This window comes from Tachyglossus aculeatus, chromosome 2 (genome assembly GCF_015852505.1).
Source record: "Tachyglossus aculeatus isolate mTacAcu1 chromosome 2, mTacAcu1.pri, whole genome shotgun sequence".
NCBI lineage: Eukaryota > Metazoa > Chordata > Mammalia > Monotremata > Tachyglossidae > Tachyglossus > Tachyglossus aculeatus.
In genome coordinates this window covers 173,152,628-173,159,786 of record NC_052067.1, presented here as the reverse complement: position 1 = coordinate 173,159,786, position 7,159 = coordinate 173,152,628, and the positions used below count along the sequence as shown (strand labels likewise).

At 44.8% G+C, this 7,159-nt stretch overlaps 1 pseudogene; it reads right to left on the bottom strand.

Annotated features, from left to right (window-relative positions):
- Positions 1–1,404: 1,404 nt before the first annotated feature.
- On the bottom strand, positions 1,405–5,598 carry LOC119944160 (annotated as a pseudogene).
- Between the last annotated feature and the right edge of the window lie 1,561 nt (positions 5,599–7,159).

Genomic DNA, 7,159 nt, shown 5'->3' with positions numbered 1-7,159 from the left:
CACTAACTTTGTTTCAAGGAATAGGCCACTGAACTCTGTTGCGTTGTACTCTCCCAAGAGCTTAGTACAGTGCTCTGCACACAGTAAACGCTTAGAAGCAGTATAGCACAGTGGGTAGAGCATGGGCCTGGGAGTTGGAGAAGCAGCGTGGCTCAGTGGAAAGAGCACAGGCTTTGGAGTCAGAGGTCATGGGTTCAAATCCCAGCCCCACCAACTGTCAGCTGTGTGACTTTGGGCAAGTCACTTAACTTCTCTGGGCCTTAGTTACCTCATCTGCAAAATAGAGATTAAAATGTGAGCCCCCCGTGGGACAACTTGATCACCTTGTAACCTCCCCAGCGCTTAGAACAGTGCTTTGCACATAGTAAGCGCTTAACAAATACCATCATCATCATCATCATCAATTCTAATCCTGGCTCTGCCACGTGTCTGCTGTGTGACCTTAGGCAAGTTACTTCACTTCTCTGGGCCTCAGTTCCCTCATCTGTAAAATGGGGATTAAGACCGTGAACCCCACGTGGGACAGGGACTGTGTCCAACCCGATTTGCTAGTATCCACCCCAGCGCATAGTACAGTGCCTGACTAATAATAATAATAATAATAATAATAATAATAATAATGGCATTTGTTAAGCGCTTACTATGTGCAAAGCACTGTTCTAAGCGCTGGGGGGATACAAGGTGATCAGGTTGTCCCACGTGGGGCTCACAGTCATCATCCCCATTTTACAGATGAGGAAACTGAGGCTCTGAGAAGTTAAGTGACTTGCCCAAGGTCACACAGCGGACATGTGGTGGAGCCGGGATTCGAGCCCACGACCTCTGACTCCAAAGCCCAGGCTCTTTCCACCGAGCCACGTGGCTTAGCACTTAACAAATCCCACGATTATAATAATAATATCAGTGATAATTAGACTTTTAGACTGTGAGCCCTCTGTTGGGTAGGGACTGTCTCTATATGTTGCCAATTTGTACTTCCCAAGCGCTTAGTACAGTGCTCTGCACATAGTAAGCGCTCAATAAATACGATTGAGGATGATGATGATAATTATTAATGAACACATAGTAAGCCCTTAATAAATCCCACGATTATAATAATAATATCAATGATAATTATTAATGAACGCATAGTAAACCCTTAACAGATCCCACGATTATAATAATAATATCAATGATAATTATTAATGAACGCGTAGTAAGCACTTAACAGATCCCACGATTATAACAATAAAATTAATGGTAATTATTAATGAATACGATTGATTAGAGAAGCAGCCGTGGTGGGTAAGAAGGTGGGGCGAGCTCAGAGGCCATGAGAATGCGATTGTCCGCGGACTCAAGCTAGTGTCCGATTTGATTCTGTGCCCGGTTTTCCATGCCACCTTGTGCCCAGTAAAATTCCTGTTACTGGTCTTCAATGCCACCTTGAGGGAGATCAGTCGCCGCAGACACAAGCGGGAAAAGTATCCTGTCCCACAGAGAGCCTAAACGCTTAGTACAGTGCTCTGCACACAGTAAGCGCTCAATAAATACGATTGATGATGAGAGAGCCAGCCTTTCTCCAAACCAATCAATCATCATCATCATCAATCATATTTATTGAGCGCTTACTATGTGCAGAGCACTGTACTAAGCTCTTGGGAAGTACAAATTGGCAACATCTAGAGACAGTCCCTACCCAACAGTGGGCTCACAGTCTAAAAGGGGGAGGCAGAGAACAAAACCAAACATACTAACAAAATAAAATAAATAGAATACCCATTACTGTGTGCGCAGCACCGTCGTAATTGTTGTCTTATGCTTGAGAAACAGCGTGGCTCAGTGGAAAGAGCCCGGGCTTTGGAGTCAGAGGTCATGGATTCAAATCCCAACTCCGCCAATTGTCAGCTGTGTGACTTTGGGCAAGTCACTTCACTTCCCTGTGCCTCAGTTACCTCACCTGGAAAATGGGGATTAAAACTGTGAGCCCCCCGTGGGACAACCTGATCACCGTGTATCCCTCCCAGTGCTTAGAACAGTGCTTTGCACATAGTAAGCGCTTAACAAATTCCATCATTATTATTATTATTATCATCCTGTCGAGTCATGTCCGACCCATAGCAACTCCATGGACACATCTCTTCCAGAACTCTCCACTTCCATCTGCCATCATTCCGGTAGTGGATCCACAGAGTTTTGTTAGGCTAATCCAGAAGCAGTTTAATAATAATAATTACTAATTATGGCATATATTAAGCGCTTACTATGTGCAAAGCACTGTTCTAGTCAATCAATCAATCGTATTTATTGAGCGCTTACTGTGTGCAGAGCACTGTACTAAGCGCTTGGGAAGTACAAATTGGCAACATATAGAGACAGTCCCTACCCAACAGTGGGCTCACAGTCTGAAAGGGGGAGACAGACAACAAAACTAAACATACTAACAAAATAAAATAAATAGAATATCAATCAATCAATCAATCAATCGTATTTATTGAGCGCTTACTATGTGCAGAGCACTGTACTAAGCGCTTGGGAAGTACAAGTTGGCAACATATAGAGACAGTCCCTACCCAACAGTGGGCTCACAGTCTAAAAGGGGGAGACAGACAACAAAACATACTAATAAAATAAAATAAATAGAATAGATATGTACAAGTAAAATAAATAAATAAATAGAGTAATAAATATGTATAAACATATATACATATAGCACTGGGGAGGTTACAAAGTGATCAGGCTGTCCCACGGGAGGCTCACAGTCTTCACCCCCATTTTACAGATGAGGTAACTGAGGCACAGAGAAGTGAAGTGACTTGCCCAAAGTCACACAGCTGACAATTGGCGGAGCTGGGATTTGAACCCATGACTTCTGATTCCAAAGCCCAGGATCTTTCCACTGAGCGACGCCGCTTCTCATACCATCGCCGCCTTCCGCGCAGTTCACTTGAGTCTCCACACTGGACTCTGTCCAATGCTGCTGTTCATTCATTCATTCAGTCGTATTTATTGAGCACTCACTGTATGCAGAGCACTGTACTAAGCGCTTGGGAAGTACAAGTCGGCAACATATAGAGACGGTCCCTACCCAACAACGGGCTCACAGTCTAGAAGTTGACCAGCACGGGGGAGTTTTGCCTTGTAACAGATGGCCTGCTACTCACTAGCCACTGGCCAAGCTAGGAATGGAATGGACAGGACTCGGCTTCACTTTCCCTCCTGTAGTCGAGAGTGGTCCCAAGTGGGGGCACAGCACTTTATAGTAAGTAATAATAATAATAATAATAATAATAATTGGCATTTATTAAGCGCTTACTATGTGCAAAGCACTGTTCTAAGCGCTGGGGAGGATACAGGGTGATCAGGTTGTCCCACGTGGGGCTCACAGTCTTCATCCCCATTTTACAGATGAGGTAACTGAGGCCCAGAGAAGTTAAGTGACTTGCCCAAGATCACACAGCAGACATGTGGCGGAGTCGGAATTCGAACTCATGACCTCTGACTCCAAAGCCCGGGCTCTTTCCACTGAGCCACGCTGCTTCTCTAAGTACTGCTTCGTGGAGAGCTCTTCCTTACTGAAGGCCCATAGAGCCCAGGCCTGTGTGCCAGAAAGTCATGGGTTCTAATCCTGGCTCTGCCATTTGTCTTCATTCATTCAATCGTATTTATTGAGCATTTACTGTGTGAAGAGCACTGCACTAAGCGCTTGGGAAAGACAAGTCGGCAACATATAGTGATGGTCCCTACCCAATAACAGGCTCACAGTCTAGAATCTGCTATGAGACCTCAAACAAGTCACATAACTTCTCTGTACCTCAGTTCCCTCATCTGTAAAATGGGGATTGAGACTGTGAGTCCCATTTTGGACAGTGCCAGCCCTTAGAACAGTGCTTTGCACATAGTAAGCGCTTAATAAATGCCATCATTATTATTATCATTATTATTATCCAACACAAATTGCTTGCATCCACCCCAGCGCTTAGTACAGTGTCTGGCACATAGCAAGCGCTTAAAAAATACCATTATTACTATTATTCTTCAGAGGCTTTCCCTGACTAAGCCCCCCTTTTCCTCTTTTCCCATTCCCTTCTGCTTCACCCTGACTTTCTCGCTTTGTGCTTTCCCGCTCCCAGCCCACAACATTTATGTTCATATCTGTCATTTATGTATTTGTGTTGATGTTTGCCTGCCCCCATCTAGACTGTAAGCTCATTGTAAGCTTTGTTCTCCCTCCCTCCCAGCCCCACACTCCTTATGTCCATATCTGTCATTTATTTATTCATATTAATATCTGTCTCCTCTTCTAGATTGTAAACTCACTGTGGGCCAGGAATGTCTCAGTTTATTGTTGCATTGTACTCTCCTAAGAGCTTAGTACAGTGTTCCGCACACAGTAATCACTTAATAAATACTACTGAATCAATGAACGAATGAAATGAAAAGTTCTTTGATCAGAGTGGTAGTAGTTTGGATCATTCATTCATTCATTCATTCATTCAATTATATTTATTGAGTGCTTACTGTGTGCAGAGCACTGTACTAAGCGCTTGGGAAGTACAAGTTGGCAACATATAGAGATGGTCCTTACCCAACAGCGGGCTCATGGTCTAGAAGGGGGAGACAGACAACAAAACAAAACATATTAACAGAATAAAATAAATAGAATATGTAAATATGTACAAGTAAAATGAATAGAGTAGTAAATCTGTACAAACATATATACAGGTGCTGTGGGGAGGGGAAGGAGGTAGGGCGGGGGGATGGGGAGGAGGAGAGAAAAAAGGGGGCTCAGTCTGGGAAGGCCTCCTGGAGGAGGTGAGCTCTCAGTAGGGCTTTGAAGGGAGAAAGAGAGCTAGTTTGGTGGATGTGTGGAGGGAGGGCATTCCAGGCCAGGGGGAGGACGTGGGCTGGGGATCGACGGCGGGACAGGTGAGAACGAGGCACAGTGAGGAGGTGAGCGGCAGAGGAGCAGAGGGTGCGGGCTGGGCCGGAGAAGGAGAGAAGGGAGGTGAGGTAGGAGGGGGCGAGGTGATGGACAGCCTGGAAGCCCAGGGTGAGGAGTTTCTGCCTGATGCGCAGATTGATTGGTAGCCACTGGAGATTTTTGAGGTGTCCAAGTCCAAGGAGAACATCATATCAAGCAAATCTCCAAATGGTGACTCTTCAGGATTACCAAAGGCAAACAATGCCAGGGTGCGTCAAACATTCTCTACTTTTCTCTCCTTGTTCTGCCAGTTGGGTCTGAGCAAATTCCAATGCTGCTTCTGTTTCTCGCTGCCTAATTAGCTCAATTAAGTGTTGTTGCTGTAAATGGAAGTAAAGATATCGATTTGTGTCTAACAGTTCTGGGTGGAGACTCTTTATCAATGCAGTGGCTTCCTGAATCTGACCTTTCAATATCATCTCTCTAATTTTTATTCTTTCGTCTAGTGTCTCCAGATCAACACTTGGCTCAATTCCAGACTCCATCCAAAACTTTTCAGCCGCTTCCTTAAAACCCTCTTTAACAAGATCGTTCACGATAAGGCAGTTCATGTCAGCTCTCTGAATGTGTAAATTATTGAGTTTTTCCATCCACTCATCTTTAGTGATTTCATCAGGTTTTTCACCATAACTCATTCTAAACTGCAGCGTGCGGGCCCTACCTCCTTCGGTGCACCTTTCTCCACAGCTGGCTCGAATCAATCAAGCAATGGTATTCATTGATGGCATTTATTAAGCACTTACTATGTGCAAAGCACTGTTCTAAGCTCTGGGGAGGTTACAAGGTGATCAGGTTGTCCCACCTGGGGCTCACAGTCTTAATCCCCATTTTACAGATGAGGTAACTGAGGCACAGAGAAGTTAAGTGACTTGCCCGAAGTCACACAGCTGACAACTGGCGGAGCCGGGGTTTGAACCCATGACCTCTGACTCCAAAGCCCAGGCTCTTTCCATTGAGCCACACTGACTGAGTGCTTCCTATATGTAGAGCTTGGGAGAGTATAATTCAACCAAATCAGCAGACACATTCCCTGCCCATAACAAGTTTATTCATTCATTCAATCATATTTATTGAGCACTTACTTTGTGCAGAGCACTGTACTAAGCTCTTGGGAAGTACAAATCAGCAACATATAGAGACAATCCCTACCCAACAACCGGCCCATGGGGAGACAGACATTAATATGAACAAATTAGTAATTTATAACATATCATTTAAGGATATAATTAATTAAGGTATTTGTTAAGCACTTACTATTTGCCAAAAACTGTTCTAAGCGGTGGGGTAGGTACAAGACAATCAGGTTGGGCACAGTCCCTGTCCCAGATGGGGCTCACAGTCTTAATCCCCATTTTACAGATGAGGGAACTGAGGCCCAGAGAAGTAGTGACTTACCCAAATAAGTGACAGAGCTGGGATTAAAGTCCACATCCTCTGACTCCCAAGCCCGGGCTCTTTCCACTAGGCCACGCTGCTTCTCGTAAGTCCGAAAGTGCTGTAGTACAGTGCTCTGCACCCAGTAAGCGCTCAATAAATACAATTGATTGATTGATTGATTGATGGAGAGAAAGGGGAGGATTCTAGAAACGTTGCGATGGTAAAACCGACAGGATTTGGCGATAGACTCGCTATGTGGGTTTGGCTGACTCATTCATTCATTCAAATGCATTTATTGAGCGCTTACTGTGTGCAGAGCACTGTACTAAGGTAGATTTGGAGTTGGGGAGGGAGTTTCCAGGAGGTAGAGCAGAGCAACGTCTTGCGTGGGGGGACAGTGAGGCACGGTGAATGACCTCAGGACGGTTGAAGAGGGTGAGCTGGAGGGTAGTGGGAAAGAAGAGTTGATAAGAAAGGCAGTAGAGTGAATTGAAGCCAGTGGTCAGGAGATTCTTCTAGGCACAGCGAGGTGTAGGTGAGACAAAGTGTGGGAGGGATGGAGAGGCATCATATTTATTATTAAGGTACTTGTTAAGTGCTTACTATGTGCCAAGCACTCTTCTAAGTATTGGGGAAGATACCCATTAGTCAGTCTGGACAGATTCCCTGACCCACATAGCTCTTAGCTATTGTTACTATTATTATTATCATTATTGTTCGTGGCTCAGTGGAAAGAGCACGGGCTTTGGAGTCAGAGGTCATGAGTTCAAATCCCAGCTCCGGCAACTGTCAGCTGGGTGACTTTGGGCAACTTAACCA